Consider the following 19,818-nt stretch of genomic DNA (forward strand, 5'->3'; position numbering starts at 1 on the left):
TAGTCTTGTAGTGAATTTGCCTCGCTCTGATAATCAGCAAGGCAATGCTTCCCTGTTTAAATGAGTTGGAAATGTTTCCTCTTCTTCAGTTTTCTGGAAGAGTTTGAGGGGGATGGTGTTCATCATTTAAATGTCTGATAGAATTCACCAGTGAGGTAATTTGGTACTTAGCTTTTGTTTTGGAGAGGGTTTTGACTATTGATTCAATCTCTTTACTAGTTACCAGTTTGCTTATATTTTTCTATTTCCACATTAAACTGTGTGTTTCTAGATTTTTGTCCATTTCACCTAGGTTATTCAATTTATTTATGTACAGTTGTTCATAGTACACTCTCATTATCCTTTATATTATTTATAAAATTGGTAGAAATGTCTGATCCTTCATTTCTAATTTTAGTTATGTGAGTCTTTTTGTTTTCCCAGTCAACCAAGATAACAATTTATCAGTTTTGTTAATTTTTTAAAAATGAACCAACTCTTGGTTTCATTTTTCTCTATTGCTTTTTTATTCTTTATTTTGCTTCTCTCTTCTCTCTGCTCTAGTTAGTTCAGTCACTCAGTCGTGTCCGACTCTTTGCGACCCCATGAATCACCGCACGCCAGGCCTCCCTGTCCATCACCAACTCCCGGAGTTCACTCAAACTCATGTCCACAGAGTCGGTGATGCCATCCAGCCATCTCATTCTCTATCGACCCCTTCTCCTCCTGCCCCCAAACCCTCCCAGCATCAGGGTCTTTTCCAGTGAGTCAACTCTTCGCATGAGGTGGCCAAAGTATTGGACTTTCAGCTTTAGCATCAGTCCTTCCAATGAACACCCAGGACTGATCTCCTTTAGAATGGACTGGTTGGATCTCCTTGCAGTCCAAGGGACTCTCAAGAGTCTTCTCCAGCACCACACTTCAAAAGCATCAATTCTTCGGCGATCAGCTTTCTTCACAGTCCAACTCTCACATCCATACATAACCACTGAAAAAACCATAGCCTTGACTAGACGGACCTTGGTTGGCAAAGTAATGTCTCTGCTTTTTAATATGCTATCTAGGTTGGTCATAGCTTTCCTTCTAAGGAGTAAGTGTCTTTTAATTTCATGGCTGCAGTCACCATCTGCAGTGATTTTGGAGCCCCCCAAAATAAAGTCTGACACTGTTTCCACTGTTTCCCATCTATTTCCCATGAAGTGATGGGACCAGATGCCATGATCTTAGTTTTCTGAATGTTGAGCTTTAAGCCAACTTGTTCACTCTCCTCTTTCACTTTCATCAAGAGGCTCTTTAGTTCTTTAGTTACTTTCTGCCATAATGGTGGTGTCATCTGCATATCTGAGTTTATTGATATTTCTCCCAGCAATCTTGATTCCAGCTTGTGCTTCTTCCATCCTCATGATGTACTCTGCATATAAGGTAGATAAGCAGGCTGACAATATACAGCCTTGACGTACTCCTTTTCCTATTTGGAACCAGTCTGTTGTTTCATGTCCAGTTCTAACTGTTGCTTCCTGACCTGCATATAGGTTTCTCAAGAGGCAGGTCAGGTGGTCTGGTATTCCCATCTCTTTCAGAATTTTCCACAGCTTATTGTGATCCACACAGTCAAAGGCTTTAGCATAGTCAACAAAGCAGAAATAGATGTTTTTCTGGAACTCTCTTGCTTTTTTCATGATCCAGCAGATGTTGGCAATTTGATCTCTGGTTCCTCTGCCTTTTCTAAAACCAGGTTGAATTAACCTTAGGTGTACGTATATCCCCTCCCTCTAGAATCCCCCTCCCATCTCTTGCTCATTCCCACCCCTCTAGGTTATCACAGAGCCCCAGTTTGAGTTCCCTGAGTCACAGAGCAAATTCCCATTGGCTGTGTATTTACATATGTTAGTGTATATGCATCCATGCTACTCTTCTCCATTTATCTCACCCTCTCCTTATGCTCTCCCACCCTTGTCCATGTCTGTTCTCCTTGTCTGCCCCTCCATTGCTGCTCTGCAAACAGATTTGCAGAATGACAAATTTTGAAATGAAGGGTGAAAAAAAAAATAAAATGAAGATGACCCTACATTGACACAACGTAATTACTCAGAGTCTACCTTAGGTTTTATTCTTGGTGTTGGATGGTCTATGGATCTGGATAAATGTATAATGACATATACCCATGATGGTAATGTATTTTATTTTTGCTGCCCTGAGAATCCTCTGTGCTTTGCCTGTTTTTACCTCCATTCCACAGCCTCCCTGACAACCACTGATGTTTTTAGGGTGTCTGTAGTTTTACCTTTTTCACCATGTTATTTACTTGAGATCATATAGTACATAGCTTTTTAAAGCTAGACTTCTTTCACTTAGTAATATGCATTTACAGTTTCTCCATGTGTTTGCATGGTTTGATAGTTTCTTTCTAGTGCTGGATGAAATTCCATTGTCTGGATGTACAAGAGTTTATTTACCTATTCTCCTCTTGAAGGACGTCTTGGTTGCTTCCAAGTATTGGAACATCCACATGCAGGTTTTGGGGTGCATATGTTTTCAATTCCTTTGGATAAATATCAAGGGGTGCAATTTCTGTGTAATATGGTAAGAGTATGTTTAATTTTTATATAGAAGCTGTCAAACTGCCTTTTTACGTGACTTTTTAAAATGTGTGAATTTCCCTAAGACAGCTCTGCTTCCTCTTGGAGTCCTAGGCCTTCTGCTGTGTTACTTTGCTCATAATCTCTCGTCCTCTGCCGTCTGTGAGTTTGCAGTCCTCTCAATCACTTGTTCACTAAGGTGCCTGCTACCGCTTTCAGTAGCCTTCAACTTGATATCCAACTATGCTTCTGTTTCTCTCTGAGATTTATGTTAGGTAAGATAGAAACCTATCTTTCAGGAACTCTCAGAACATTGCAACAAGTTCTACTTTTAGAATTCTGTCCCAGGAGAGGAGAGAGGGATTGAGGTGACGGCCTTCTGAATGCACTGCACTGTGAAGGGGAGAGGATGGGACAAAGAGTTAGCAAAATACCACAAAATTTTCTGTGTTAAGTGTATAACTTTTGAGTCTTTCCTCGATTGCTGTAGATATTTGACTCATTTCTAGAGATCCAACAAAACTATTTCTTATCAGTCTATATTTGTCTACTTGGTTGTGCAGGAGAATGAGAGCTTGGAGCTTTCTAGTCTGCCATCTTGCTTGACATTACTTTCTTTAGAGACATCTTGTAATCTGAAAAGAGACTTTAGGACTGAATCCCAGTGAACCCTAGTTTTAAAGAGAAATCAAGAAGGAATCTATGAAGATGAGACAAAGGCAAACAGAGAACCAGAGTGAATGGTAGCCTAGAAACCAAGAGAGTTTTGAATTTGGTTAATAATGTTAAAGTCTATGAAGATGTCAAATAAGATAATAACTAAGACAAGATAATTGAACTTTGAATGATAGAATGATGGTGTAGAAACAGTATTGCATGTGGCAACAGAGAGTTCACCTGAATAGAGAAACTGTATGGAATAATAACTCTGGGTTTCAAAATAGTGAAAATTGAATGATAGTTCACCAAAGAACTTAACAAAGGGCTGAAACATTCAGGTTTTATGAAATTATATTTGAAGAGTTTAACAGAAGGAAAATATTCCTGCAAAATATTATATTCTAGCTGGTTTTTCTCATTTCTTAAAATGTGTAGCTTCTAACCATGTTTCTGTCACCTTTTATTTACTGTTGCAGATTCAAGTGATGCTTTTATGGCTAAGAAATTGAAGGCCAGAATTTCCCCTTTTTTCATCATATGAATTCCATTTAACTAGCTTTGTTTTTTAAACTTCCTTTTGTATTAAATCTTCCATTTAAGGGTATTAGAGATTTCTGCCTTGAAAATGTATTTTCATGTTTTTATCTAAATCCAAATTTGTAAACTCATGTTTATATACTTTATCAGTCAGATTTAAAAGAATCAAGCACAGAAATGATTCTAAGGAGATCAAGACGTTGGATCTGACTATAGAAAGATCCAGTTAATGTTGTTCTGATCCAAAACCAGAGAATGCACTTACCTTATAATCCAGGCCTATCACCCCCTCAATATGTTTTTGGCCATTAAAGCATAAAGGACAGAATATGTAAAAGCTCGTGGGCATGCTCATTCATAGTTGGAAAGGTAATTCAGATATATGTAATATTTAACTCAAAGAGGATCAATATATTCTTTCACTTACTTATTCACTTGCTCTTCCCATGCACATTTGCTGAACATCCACACCATGCAAGACACTGTAGATATAAACACTGTCCAAGCCCCTCAGAGACCTGCAGTTTCATATAGAGACATAAATACTATTATGGAAAAAGGTACAACACCCCAGGTAGGTAAAAGGAAGGAGTGAGCAACACTACAATTACAAGCTGACAACAAACTCAGGAGTTGCTTGGAAGTCATGCCAGATGCTCGTTCCATTATGGAAGAGTTGATCATGGTCATCCCTCTTGGTAAGAATCTACTCTGTGTTTACTTCTTTAACAAGGATGTGGTTTTGTGGCAACATTCACATTACAACATGGTTTGATATACATCAGGAAACAGATGTACAGTGTAATCAGTCAGTGTCTACAGGGTGTCTACTAAGATCCTTTTAATTATAAATCATAGGAAGAGTGTACAGTTTGGACAAGACCAATGTGAGTCATGCTGTTTATATAACAAACTTTAGGCAACATGATGAACACAGGCACTGCTCTGCTTCCTTTTCTTGGCAATGAGTATCTTAAAGGCTAGAGAGGCCAGCCATGGGCATTACTGCCAGCCATGAGATCACCAGATCTTAGCTTGTAAAACAAAAATGTTGTTATCGGTGTCACCGGGCTGAGGGGAAAAACGATTAAGCAAAATGGGAAGTGGACATTTCAGCATAGATTTAGCCCTAGTGATAGCGGATTCTGTTTCGTGGAGGTAGAATGGGATGAACATAGTACTTACAAAATCAAGCCTTAGGATCAGAGTCTAGTCTGGGTGCTACTCTGTGATGGTCTAATGTTAGTAGAGCTATTCATCTACCCATCCACTAATCCATCCAATATTTGTTAAGCATTGTCTGTGACCCTAACCTTGGGGAGCTTCTGGATGTAAAGAGATTAAAAAAATCACCTCTAGAGTCCTACATTCCAAAGGAGAAGATGTATAAGGGAGCAGATGGTTATAATGTGGGGTGGTAAGAGCTAAAATGTGGATAAATATGATGAGGTTTGGGAACAAATGGAAGAGGCACTTAACTAAGGTGAAAAGGTCAAGGGATGATTTCTCTAGGAAGTTGTGGTTGGTTAAATTTTAGAGGATGCTAAGAATTGGCTAACTCAAGATTAAGAAAGGGAAAAACTGAAGGGTGACTTTTTGTCTAATACTGACCTCTCTGATATTGGTACTGCTGGTAACCAGATTCCTGTCATAAGCTAAGACTTGTAATAGCCTATTTGGGGTTAAAAGCTTCCCCTAAGCAGGAAACCAGAACATACTGAGATGCTTTCTCAAGTACAAAGAAGAAGAACTGTAACTTGTAATAACTAGACCTTGACAGCAGCAGAACAGCACTCCTCATATAACCCTTAGGCAGTTTCTTTCTCAGCTGTAGAAACTTGCAGTGTATCAAAAGGAAGTCTAGTTAGAGCTTACACACCTTCTAAACAAGCCCTCTTCTCACACTCAACCATCATGTCCAGTTTGGGGCACAGGTAATAATATTGTATATTATTAGTATAAATAGCAGTCATTTATAATGGCAGCAATAGGAAACTAATACATATTCCAACCATTAGCAGGTAACTCAAAGGGATTATAGCCCAACAAAGTAATACCAGAGTTCCACTAATGACCTGGTCAGTTTCCCCTCCTCCCAGCTCCACATGTGTCCTCTCTATCTTCATGCTGAACTGGTGGGCCAAGGCCCAGGGAATGTGAGATGGAAAGAAAGCAGGTAACATTTGTACCACCACTCTTCCAATTGACACCGCTTGCATGTATAGGTGTGTGGGGTAGTAGTGGGTAAGTGGGTGAAATTACAAGAAAGGGCAAATTCCAGCAATATTTATTGTAAATATAAATCTTTCTTTGTGTGTAAATTGTTGTGTTTGGACTGTTAGTCTTGTTTCACAGATACAGAAAAAAAGAGTAGGAATAAAATCTACATGTTAACAGTGGTTATGTTTAGGTTATGTGTGATTTTAACTATTGTATTTTTCTGGATTTTCAAATATTTCTACTGTTATATACTGTTATTTTAAAGAAAGTATATTTATTAAAGGATTTCAATTATTGTTCCTTCTAAGGGTTTGTACACTTTTGTGAGGTCTACATTCTTTGCCATTTAAAAAAATTTCCAAAGTATCTACTGAAAAACTTTCATATTTGAAAATCCGAGGAAAATTAGCATTCATATTTTTTATAACACTAAACCTTTTACATATCAATTACTATTATGTAATTGATCCCTGGGTTGGGAAGATCCCCTGGAGAAGGAGATGGTAACCCACTCCAGTATTCTTGCCTGGAGAATCCCATGGACGGAGAAGCCTGGTAGGCTACAGTCCACGGGGTCTCATAGAGTCAGACACGACTGAGCGACGGAACGGAACGGAATGGAACGGAATTGATTACTACTAACATCACAACATGATGTTATTGTGATATTTATTTGTGACCATTAAAATTTTTTTTTATTAATTTTTTGGACCAAGCTGTTCTTCATTCCTGCACGGCTTTTTCTAAGTTGCAGCGAGTACGGTCTACTTTTTAGTTCCAGTTCATGGGCTTCCCATTATGGTGGCATCTCTTGTTGTGAATCAGGCTGTAGGGCATTCAGGCTTCAGTATTTGTGGCATTTGGGCTCAGAAGTGGAAGTTCCAAGCCCTAGAGCAAGGTTCTACATCTGTGGTGAATGCACTTACTTTGCTTAGCAGAATGTGGGGTCTTCCCAGATCAGGCATGGAACTGGTGTCTCCTGGATTGGCAGACAGATTTTTTTAAATACTGAGCCACCAGGGAAGTCTTATTTTGACTCTTGATTTTAATTTGCCCTTGATTGCCAAAAAAGTGTAACTGTCAATGAAATTAGTGTTTTTCTAAGTATGACAAGATGTTAAGAATCAGGTCTCATAAAGTCTTCTCCAGAGATTAGCTATCTCTTGGCCTGCTCTGTCAGAATTCCACATCACAAAATGCCTCCATCCTGACGTCCACCCAGACTCCTTTCAGGGGTTGTTGAAGGTGAGCAGCTGCAGTGGCCATGATTTAATCTTTGTAGAGGTACATGGCAAGTGCCTATTTTCAGGCAGCACAGACCCTTCAGGGTCATATATTTGACTATGGCTTGGAGGCTTTTCATGACCATTTAGTTGTTTGGTGCTAGGAATGCTCATTCTTGGGTTTGGGGAAGATTTTCATTGACAGGCTAATTAAATGGGCTGTTCCTGAACCTTTCCATAAAGGAATATCCAAAATTCTCTGGATTCCCTGTCTTGATTAAACTCTTGTGGTCCAGGAAGTATTCCATCTTGTTGCTTTTTTCCATATCTACAGTTACACTAGTATCATCATTGATCTCATACGGAATTACATATCATGTAAAGACCAGTAAGAGAATTATTGAAATTAGGAGTCAAAGCAGGAATAAGAAGCAAGTTCTGTTGCATAACCATTTTGTTTGTGGACAATAGAGGGTCAGAGAGTGGGTGTTCTTGTCCCATGGAATGAGGCCATCTGCAATCAGTTCTTAATAGAAGTTGTTGAGGAGTGACAACTTTAATGTTATTCAGTTCAGTTCAGTTCAATCGCTCAGTCGTGTCCGACTCTTTGCGACCCCATGAATCACAGCATGCCAGGCCTCCCTGTCCATCACCAACTCCCAGAGTTCACTCAAACTCATGTCAATTGAGTCAGTGATGCCACCCAGCCATCTCATTCTCTGTCGTCCCCTTCTCCTCCCGCCCCCAAATCCCTCCCAACATCAGAGTCTTTTCCAGTGAGTCAACTCGTCGCATGAGGTGGCCAAAGTATTGGAGTTTCAGCTTGAGCATCAGTCCTTCCAATGAACACCCAGGACTGATCTCCTTTAGAATGGACTGGTTGGATCTCCTTGCAGTCCAAGGGACTCTCAAGAGTCTTCTCCAGCACCATACTTCAAAAGCATCAATTCTTCGGCGCTCAGCTTTCTTCACAGTCCATACAACTCTCACATCCATACATGACCACGGGAAAAACCATAGCCTTGACTAGACGGACCTTTGTTGGCAAAGTAATGTCTCTGCTTTTTAATATGCTATCTAGGTTGGTCATAACTTTCCTTCCAAGGAGTAAGTGTCTTTTAATTTCATGGCTGCAATCAGCATCTGCAGTGATTTTAGACCAGGGAAATCCTCCTTGTTAGAAAAATAAGTGTGGATCCTAATGTAGACTTGACACTGTCAGGTGACTTGTACCCCAGAACTCAGGTATCTATGCTTATAGAAGTAGGTTTTAACCATTAATGGGGTATTGGTCATTACACAAGTGTTATTTCTTTATTAACATATGGTTATAGCAATTTCATTGTCTAAACATAAGAGTTACAAGAGGAGACCTTTAGAAATAAGGTTATTGTCACCAGGTGCTAAGAGCCATTATTTGAGAATGACTGTTAGCATGTCAAATCTGACAGAACTCAGAAAACTAAATTTCTTTTCTGACAATAAGGACATGTCAGATCACACCCCTTTTGTCACCTAAGTTATTTCCTTGGATGTCTGAACCACAGCTACTCTTTTGCGACTCTTTCCTAAGAAAATTTTATTAATGTTTTTGGCTGAGCTGCTCTTCATTCCTGCACTGGTTTTTCTCTAGTTGCAGTGAGTGGGGGCTACTTTCCAGTTCCAGTGTGTGAGATTCTCATTATGGTGGCTTCTTTTGGTGTAAAGCACAGGTTGTAGGATATTCAGGCCTCAGTATTTGTGGCATTTGGGCTCAGAAATTGAAGCTCTGAGCCCTAGAGCACAGGTTCCACACAACAGTTGTGGTGAACGGTTTACTTTACTCCAGGGAATGTAGGATCTTCAGAGACAGGCAAAGAACTCATATCTCCTGCATTGACAGGCAGATTCTTTTACAACTGAACCACCAGGGAATTTTGAAAAGCCACCAGCCTATTTTGATTTTTTAAAAAATTTCCCCTTCATAACCAAAAGAAGTGTCACTGTCAAGGAAATTAGTGTTTCTCTAGGTGTGAGAAGGTGCAAGAATCAGGTCTCCTAAAGTCTTTTCCAGAAATTGTCTATTTCTTGGCCTGTTCAGTCAGAATTCAAAATCACAGAATGCCTCACTTGTGATGTCCAGCCACTACTCCTTTCAGGGGTTTTTGAAGGTAAAAACTGCAGTGGCCATAACTTAATCTTTGTAGAGGTACATGGCAAGTGCCAATTTTCAGTTGGCACAGCCACGTCAGGATCATTTATGGACTATGGATGATTTTCATGATCATTTTTTACCTTGGTGCTGGGAATGCTCATTCCAGGACTTGGGGAAGATTTTCAATGACAGATAACTCAATGGGCTGTTCCTGGACATTTCCATAAAGCAGTATTGAAAATTCTCTGGAGTCCCTGTCTTTATTAAACTCTTGTATTCCAGGGAAATATTCCATCTTGTTGCATCTTCCCATATATAGAGTTACAGTGTTCTCATTGTTGATCACATGCAGAACTACATAACTTGTACTGATCAGTAAGAGAATTATTGTAACTAGGGGTCAAAGCAGGAATAAGAGGCAAGTAATGTTGCAATACAATTTTGACTGTAGACAATAAAGGGTTAGTGCATGGGTGTTCCTATCATATGGAATGAGGCCATCTGGACTCAGTTATTAATAGAAGTTGTTGAGTGACGTCTTGAATATTAATAGACTATGAAGATCATACTTGTTAGTAAAATAAGCTTGTATCCTAATGTAGAGTGGACAGTTTCAGGCATTTGTACCCAGTACTCAGAAGTCTAATGTCATTCAAGTAGGTTTAACCATTAATGGGGCTATTGCACAAGGGATTTTTCTGTTCCTTAATATATGGTTATAGAAATTTCATAGTCTAAAAATACAAAAGTTCCAAGAGGAGACCTTTAAAAATAAGGTTGTTGTCACCAGGTGCTAGCAACCATTGTGTTGAGAATGGCTGTTATCATCTCAAATCTTCCAGAGTTCAGAAAGCTGAAATTCTTCACAATACAAGAGTTTGTCAGAATCACAACCCTATTCTCTTGTAGTTATTTCCTTGGCTGTCTGATCCACAGTGACTCTATTATAACTCTTTTCTAAGAAAATATTAATAATTTTTTTAGGTGGGCTGATCTGTTCTTCATTCCTACACTGGTTTTTCTCTAGTTATAGGGCTACTTTCTAGTTCCAGTGTGTGGGTTTCATTGTGGTGGCTTCTCTTGTGGAGCACAGGCGGTAGTGTGTTGAGGGCTTATTATTTGTGGCATTTGGGGTCAGACGTTGAAGCTCCGAACCTTAGAGCACAGGCTCAACATTTGTGGTAAACGGGCTTATTTTGCTCCAGGGAATGTGAGATCTTCCCAGATCAGGCAATAACTCCTATCTCCTAAATTGACAGATTCTTTTACAACTGAATCACCAGGGAAGTTCTATTTTGTCTTTTGATTGTAATTTTCCCCTTCATAGCCAAATAAATGTCACTGTCAAAGCGTTTCTCTAGCTATGAGAGGATGCAAGAATCAGGACTCAGAGTCTTCTCCAGATATTATCTATCTCTTGGCCTGCTCTGTCAGAATTCCACATCACAGAGTGGCTCACTCCTGATGTCCACCCAGAACTCCTTTCAGGGGGTGTTGAAGGTGAGCAGTTCCAGTGGCCATGATTTAATCTTTGTAGAGGTATGTGGCAAGTGCCAATTTTCAGGTGGCACAGCCCCTTCAAGGTCATATATTTGACTATGGTTTGGAGGATTTTCATGACCATTTTAGTCATTTGGTGCTGGGAATGCTCACTCCAGGGTTTTGGGGGTATTTTCATTGACAGGTCACTCCATGGTCTGTTCCAGGACCTTTCCATAAATAGTATGCAAAATCCCCAAGACTGCCTGTGTATATTGAACTCTTGTGGTTCATGGAGGGATTCTTTCTTGTTGCTCGTTACCCTATCTAGAGTTACACCATTATCATCATTTATACACTTAGCAAAAACAAGACCAGGAGCTGACTGTGGCTCAGATCATGAACTCCTTATTGCCAAATTCAGACTTAAATTGAAGAAAGTACGGAAAACCACTAGACCATTCAGATATGACCTCAATCAAATCCCTTATGATTGTACAGTGGAAGTGAGAAATAGATTTAAGAGACTAGATCTGATAGATAGAGTACGTGATGAACTCTGGACGGAGGTTCATGACATTGTACAGGAGACAGGGACCAAGACCATCCCCGTGGAAAAGAAATGCAAAAAAGCAAAATGGCTGTCTGAGGAGGCCTTACAAATAGCTGTGAAAAGAGAAGCGAAAGCAAAGGAGAAAAGGAAAGATATAAGCATCTGAATGCAGAGTTCCAAAGAATAGCAAGGAGAGATAAGAAAGCTTTCCTCAGTGATCCATGCAAAGAAATAGAGGAAAACAACAGAATGGGAAAGACAAGAGATCTCTTCAAGAAAATTAGAGATACCAAGGGAACATTTCATGCAAAGATGGGCTCGATAAAGGACAGAAATGGTAGGGACCTAACAGAAGCAGAGGATATTAAGAAGAGGTGGTAACAATACACAGAAGAACTGTACAAAAAAGATCTTCATGACCAAGATAATCACAATGGTGTGATCACTCACCTAGAACCAGACATCTTGGAATGTGAAGTCAAGTGGGCCTTAGAAAGTATCACTATGAACAAAGCTAGTGGAAGTGATGGAATTCCAGTTGAGCTATTTCAAATCCTGAAAGATGATACTGTGAAAGTGGCTGCACTCAATATGCCAGCAAATTTGGAAAACTCAGCAGTGGCCACAGGACTGGAAAAGGTCATTCCAATCCCAAAGAAAGGCAATGCCAAAGAATGCTCAAACTACTGCACAGTTGCACTCATCTCACACGCTAGTAAAGTCATGCTCAAAATTCTCCAAGCCAGGCTTTAGCAATATGTGAACCATGAACTTCCAGATGCTTAAGCTGGTTTTAGAAAAGGCAGAGGAACCAGAGATCAAATTGCCAACATCTGTTGGATCATGGAAAAAGCAAGAGAGTTCCAGAAAAGCATCTATTTCTGCTTTATTGACTATGCCAAAGCCTTTGACTGTGTGGATCACAATAAGCTGTGGAACATTCTTCAAGAGATGGGAATCCCAGACCACCTGACCTGCCTCTTGAGAAACCTGTATGCAGGTCAGGAAGCACCAGTTAGAACTAGACATGGAACAACAGACTGGTTCCAAAAGGAAAAGGAGTACATCAAGGTTGTATATTGTCACCCTGCTTATTTAACTTCTATGCAGAGTACATCATGAGGAACGCTGGACTGGAAGAAGCACAAGCTGGAATCAAGATTGCTGGGAGAAATATCAATAAACTCAGATATGCAGATGACACCACCATTATGGCAGAAAGTGAAGAGGAACTAAAGAGCCTCTTGATGAAAGTGAAAGAGGAAAGTGAAAATGTTGGCTTGAAGCTCAACATTCAGAAAACTATGATCATGACATCTGGTCCCATCACTTCGTGGGAAATAGATGGAGAAACAGTGAAAAGAGTGTCAGACTATTTTTTTGGGTTCCAAAATCACTGTGGATGCTGATTGCAGCTGTGAAATTGAAAAACACTTACTCCTTGGAAGGAAAGTTATGACCAACCTAGATAGCATATTAAAAAGCAGAGACATTACTTTACCAACAAAGGTCCGTCTAGTCAAGGCTATGGTTTTTCAGTGGTTATGTATGGATGTGAGAGTTGGACTGTGAAGAAAGCTGAGCGCCGAAGAATTGATGCTTTTGAAGTATGGTGCTGGAGAAGACTCTTGAGAGTCCCTTGTACTGCAAGGAGATCCAACCAGTCCATTCTAAAGGAGATCAGTCCTGGGTGTTCATTGGAAGGACTGATGCTCAAGCTGAAACTCCAATACTTTGGCCACCTCATGTGACGAGTTGACTCACTGGAAAAGACTCTGATGTTGGGAGGGATTGGGGGCAGGAGGAGAAGGGGATGACAGAGAATGAGATGGCTGGATGGCATCACCAACTCGATGGACATGAGTTTGAGTGATCTCTGGGAGTTGGTGATGGACAGGGAGGCCTGGCGTGCTGTGATTCATGGTGTCGCAAAGAGTCGGACACAACTGAGCGACTGAACTGAAGTGAACTGAATTGATCACCAACAGAATGACATATTTTGCAACCATTAGTAACAGAATTATTGTACTAGGGGTCAAAGCAGGAATGAGAAGCAAGTTCTGTTGCATAACAATTTTGATTGTGGTCAATGTGTGGGTTCTCTGTCCACTGGAATGAGGCCATCTGGCCTCAATTATTAATAGAAGTATTTGAGGATTGACAAGTTGAATATTATGAGATTAGGGAGATAATCCTTGTTAGTCAAATAAGCATGTATCTTATTATAGACTTGAAACTGTCCAGCGACTTGTACCCTGGTACTCAGAAGTCTAACTTTTTCCAAGTAGATTTTAACAATTTTGTGTTATTGATAGACAAGAGTTTTCCCTTTTTATTAACATATGGTTATAGTAATTTCATTATTCCAACATATAATAGATCCAAGCAGAGACCTTTTAAAATAAAGTTGATGTCACTAGTTGCCTGCAGCCATTGTGTTGAGAATGCCTGTTAGCATATCAAATCTGACAGAGCTCAGAAATCTGAAATTCTTAACAACACACGGACTTGTAGAGCTCACACCCGTTTTGTCACTTAGATAATTCCTTGGACGTCTGAACCTGAGCTACTCGACTATGACTCTTAGAAAATTTTATTAATTTTTTTGTGCTATGCCATTCTTTATTCCTGCATGGATTTTTCCACTAGTTGCAGCAGGTGGGGGCTAATTTCTAGTTCCAGTGCATGGACTTTCTCCTTGTGGTGGCTTCTCCTGTTGCAGAGCACAGGCTGTAGGAAGTTCAGGCTTTATTTGGCCTAAGAAGTTGAGGCTTTGAGTCCTAGATCATAGGCTCCGCAGTTGTGGTGAACATGCTTAGTTTGCTCTGCGGAACGTGGGATCATCCCTGACCAGGCATGGAACTGGTGTCTCCTGGATTGGCAGACAGACACTTTAAATACTGAGCCATCAGTGAAGGCATATTTTGACTCTTAATATGAATTTACCCTTCATTGCCAAAAAAAGTGTTACTGTCAATGAAAACATTTGTAGTGTTTCTCCAGGAATGAGAAGCTGGAAGAATCAGGCTCATAAAGACTTGTCTAGAAATTGTCTTTGTCTTGGCCTGCTCTGTCAGGATCCCAGATCAGAGTGCCTCAATCTAATGCCCAATCAGAACTCCTTTCAGGGGGTGTTGAAGGTGAGTAGTTGCAGAGGCCAGAATTTAATCTTTGTAGACACATGACAAGTGCCAATTTTCAGTCATCACAGCCCCTTCAGGGGCAAATGTTTGAGTATAATTTGGAGGCTTTTCATGACCATTCAGTTGTTCAGTGCTGGGAACGCTCATTCTTGGGTTTGGGGAAGGTCTTCATTGACAAATCACTCAATGGGCTGTTCCTGGACCTTTCCATAAAAGAGTATCCAAAATACTCTGGATGACCTGTCTTTATTAAACTCCTCTGGTCCAGGGAAATATGCGATCTTGTTGCTCCTTCCCATATCTAGAGTTACACTGTTATCGTCATCCATCACATACAGAACTACATAACTTGCAATGATCAGTAAGGGAATTATTGACCTGGAGTCAAGGAATAAGAAGCAAGTTGCATTGCATAACAGTTTTGATTGTGGACAGTAGAGGGTCAGTGCTCATTGTACCTATCCAATGGAATTAGGCCATCTGGAGTCAGTTCTTAATAGAGTTTGTTGAAGACTGACAACTTGAATATTAATAGACCAGGGAAATCCTCCTTGTTAGAAAACTAAGCTTGCATCCTAATGTAGATTTGATACTGTCAGGTGACTTGTACCTTGGTACTCAGGTGTCTAGGCTTACCAAAGTAGATTTTCACCATGAAAGGGGTACTAGTCATTATGCAAGTATTTTCTGCCCTTACTAATATTTCAGTTCAGTCGCTCAGTCGTGTCCAACTCTTTGTGACCCCATGAACCGCAGCACACCAGGCCTCCCTGTCCATCACAAACCCATATCCATTGAGTCAGTGATGCCATCCAACCATCTCATCCTCTGTCATCCCCTTCTCCTCCTGCCCTCAATCTTTCCCAGCATCAGGGTCTTTTCAAATGAGTCAACTCTTTGCCTCAGGTGGCCAAAGTATTGGAGTTTCAGCTTCAACCTTAGTCCTTCCAAATCTGATGTGCTCTGGGTGTTTCAGAACACTCAGGACTGATATCCTTTAGGATGGACTGGTTGGATCTCCTTGCAGTCCAAAGGACTCTCAAGAGTCTTCTCCAACACCACAGTTCAAAAACATCAATTCTTCGGTGCTCAGCTTTCTTTATAGTCCAATTCTCACATCCATACATGACTACTGGAAAAACCATAGCCTTGACTAGATGGACTTTTGTTGGCAAAGTAATGTCTCTGCTCTTTAATATGCTCTCTAGGTTGGTCATAACTTTCCTTCCAAGGAGTAAACGTCTTTTAATTTCATGGCAGCAATCACCATCTGCAGTGATTTGGTTATTACTATTTCAGGTTTCCCTGGTGGCTCAGCAGGAAAGAATCCACCTGCAATGCAGGAGATGTAGGAGACGCAGGTTTGATCCCTAGGTGGGGAAGACTCCTGGGAGAAGGGAATGGCATAACACTCCAATATTCTTGCCTGGAGAATTCCATGCACAGAGGAGTCTGTTGGGCTACAGTCCATGGGGGTCACGAAGAGTCGGACACGACTGAATCGACTGAGCATGCACATATTGAAATTTCACTGTCTAAACATATAAGAGTTTCAAGAGGAGACCTTTAAAAATAAGGTTGTTGTCACCAACCATTGTGTTGAGATCATTCTCAAATCTGTTATCACCTCAAATTTGACAGAGCTCAGAAAGCTGAAATTCTTTACAATACAAGTACTTGTCAGAGATCACACCCCTATTGTCACCTAGTTATATCCTTGGATGTCTGGTCCACAGTGACTCTATTATGACTCTTTTCTAAGAAAATTTTATTAATTTTTCTGGGATGAGTGCTCTTCATTCCTGCACCATTGTTTTCTTTAGTTACAGCCAGTTAGGGCTACTTCCTAGTTCCTGTGCACCAGCTTAATTATGGTGGTTTCTCTTGTTGCTGAGCACAGGCTGCAGAGCGTTGACGCCTCAGTATTTGTGGCATTTGGTATTAGATGTTGAAGCTCCAAGCTCTAGAGCACAGATTCCACAATTGTGGTGAATGGGCTTATTTTGCTCCATGGAATGTGGGATCTTCCCAGTTCAAGCAAGAACTCCTATCACACTGGCAAGTGGATTCTTTTGCTACTGAGCCAGCAGGGAAGACCTATTTGACTTTTGATTATAGTTTTCCCCTTTGTAGACAAAAGAAGTGTCACTGTCAAGGAAATCAGTGTTTCTCTAGCTATGAGAAGATGCAAGAATCAGGGCTCATAAAGTCTTATCCAAAAATTATGTATCTCTTGTCTGCTGTATCAGAATTCCAGATCACAAAGTGACTCACTCCTGTTGTCCACCCAGAACTCCTTTCAGGGGGTGTTGAAGCAGTTGCAGTGGCTATGACCTAATCTTTATAGAGGTACATGGAAAGTGCCAATTTTCAGGTGGCACAGATCCTTCAGGGTCATATATTTGACTATGATTTGGAAGATTTTCATGACCATTTAGTCATTCGGTGCTGGGAATGCTCATTCCAGGGTTTGGGGAATATTTTCATTGACAGTTCACTCAATGGGCTGTTCCAGGACCTTTTCATAAACAATATCCAGAATTCTCTGTACTACCTATCTTTATTGAACTTTCATGGTTTAGGAAAGTATTCTTTCTTATCTCTTCTTCCCTTATCTAGAGTGACAGTGTTATTGTCATTGATCACATACAGAATGACATAACTTTCAGTGATCAGTAAGAGAATGATTGTACCCTGGGTCAAATCAGGAACGAGAAGCAAGTTACTTTGCAAAATGATTTTGATTGTGGACCATAGAGGGTCAGTGCATGGGTGTTCCTATCCAGTGGAATGAAGCCATCTGGACTCAGTCATTAAAAGAAGTAGTGAGGATTGACAAGTTGAATATTAATAGACCAGGGAGATCATACCTTTATTAAAATAAAATAAGCATGTATCCTAATGTAGACTTGACAGTGTCAAGTGACTTGTATCCTGGTATTCAGAAGTCTATTTTAATCCAAGTAGGTTTCAACAATTTTGTGCTATTGGTAATTACAGAAGAGTTTTCTCACTTTATTAACGTATGGTTATAGTCATTTCATTATCCAAACATATAACAGTTCCAAGAGGAGACCTTTAAAATAAGGTTGATGTCACTAGGTGCCTGCAGTCATTGTGTTGAGAGTAACTTTTGGATCTCAAATCTGACATAGTTCAGAAAACTGAAATTCTTCACAATACAAGGACTTGTCAGAGATCACATCCCTATTGTCGCCTAGATATTCCCTTTGATGTCTGCACCTGAGCTACTCTACTATGAGTCTTTCTTAGAAAATTGTATTAATTTTTTCTGCTGAACTGTTCTTTACTCCTACACAGGTATTTCACTAGTTGCAGCAAGTGGGGGCTAATTTCTAGTTCCAGTTCATGGAATTCTCATTGTGGTCATTTCTCTTGTTGCAGAGCACAGGCTGTAGGAAGTTCAGGCTTCAGTATTTGTGGCATTTGGGCTCAGAAGTTGAAGCTTTAAGCCCTAGATCATAGGCTCCACAATTGTGGTGAACGCGCTTAGTTTGCTCCGCGGAACATGGGATCATCCCTGACCAGGCATGGAACTGGTGTCTCCTGGACTGGCAGACAGATTTTTAAAATATTGAGCCACCAGTGAAGGCATATTTTGACTCTCAATATGAATTTTCCCTTTACTGTGGATGAAATTAATGTTTCTCTAGGTATGAGAAGATGGAAGATTCAGGGCTCATAAAGACTTTTCTAGAAATTGTCTGTTTTGGCCTGCTCTGTCAAAATTCCAGATCACAGAGTGCCTCCCTCCTAACATCTATCCAGAGCTTCTTTCAGGGGTTCCTTCAGGTGGGAGCTGCCCTGGCCATGATTTAATCTTTGGGGAATATTTTCATTGACAGGTCGCTCAATGGGCTGTTCCTGGACCTTTCCATAAACAATTTCCAAAATTCTCTGTACTACCTGTCTTTATTGAACTCTTGTGGTTCAGGGAGGTATTCTTTCTTGTTGATTCTTGCCCTATCTAGACTTGCACCATTATCGTCATCGATCACATACAGAACTACATAACTTACTATGATCAGTTAGAGAATTATTGTGACTCGGGGTCAAAGCAAGAATAAGAAGCAAGTTACATTGCGTAACATTTTTGATTGTGGACAGTAAAGGGTCAGTGAGTAGGTGTTCTTGTCCAGTGGAATAGGCCATCTGGACTCAGTTATTAATAGAAATAGTTGAGAAGTGACATCTTGAGTATTAATAGACCAGGGAGATTGTACTTGTTCTAAAAATAAGCATGTCATAATGTCAGACTTGAGAATGTCAGGCAACTGGTACCCCGGTACTCAGAAGTCTAGGTTTATCCAAGTAGGTTTGAACAATTTGGTGCTATTGATAATTACATATTTCTGTCTTTAGTAACATATGGTTATAACAAGTTTATGGTCTAAACATATGAGTTTCAAGAGGAGAGCTTTTAAAATAAGATTGTTGTCACCAGGTGCTAGTAGCCATTGTGTTGAGAATGAATATTATCATCTCAAATCTGACAGAACTCAGAAAACTGTAATTCTTCATAATATAACAGCTTGTCAGAGATCACACCTCTATTTTGACCTAGATATTTCCTTGGATATCTGATCCACAGCTACTCTATTAAGACTCTTTTTAAAATGATTTTATTAATGTTTTTGGGCTGAGTTGTTCTTCATTCCTGCACAGGTTTTTATCCAGTTGCAGTGAGGAGGGGGCTGCTTTCTATTTCCAGTGTGTGGACTTCATTGTGATTGCTTCTCTTGTTGCTGAGCAGAGGCTGTAAGGTGTTGAGGCCTTGGTATTTGTGGCATTTGGGGTTAGACTCTCAAGCTCCGAGCATTAAAGCACATGCTCCATATATGTGGCAAACAGGCTTATTTTGCTCCAGGGGATATGAGATCTTTGGAGATCAGGCAAAGAGCTCATATCTTCTACATTGGCAGGTGGAAACTTTTACTACTGAGCCACCAGGGAAGGCCTATTTTAACTTTTTATTATAATTTTCCCCTTCATAGCCCAAAGAATTGTCACTGTCAAGTAAATCAGTGTTTCTCTAACTATGGGAAAATGCAAGAATCAGGACTCAGAAAATTGTCTGCAGAAATTATCTGTCTCTTGGTCTACTCTGTTAGAATTTCAGATCACAGCATGAGTCACTCCTGATGTCCACCCAGAACTCCTTTCAGGGGTTGTTGAAGGTAAGCAGGTGAAGTGACCATAATTTAATCTTTGTAGAGGTACAAGACAAGTGCCAATTTTCATTCAGCACAGCCACTTCAGGGTCATATATTTGATTATGGTTTGGAGGATT

Source organism: Moschus berezovskii, chromosome 17 (genome assembly GCF_049115385.1).
Source record: "Moschus berezovskii isolate FMDL1 chromosome 17, NW_MosBer_1.0, whole genome shotgun sequence".
Classification (NCBI taxonomy): domain Eukaryota; kingdom Metazoa; phylum Chordata; class Mammalia; order Artiodactyla; family Moschidae; genus Moschus; species Moschus berezovskii.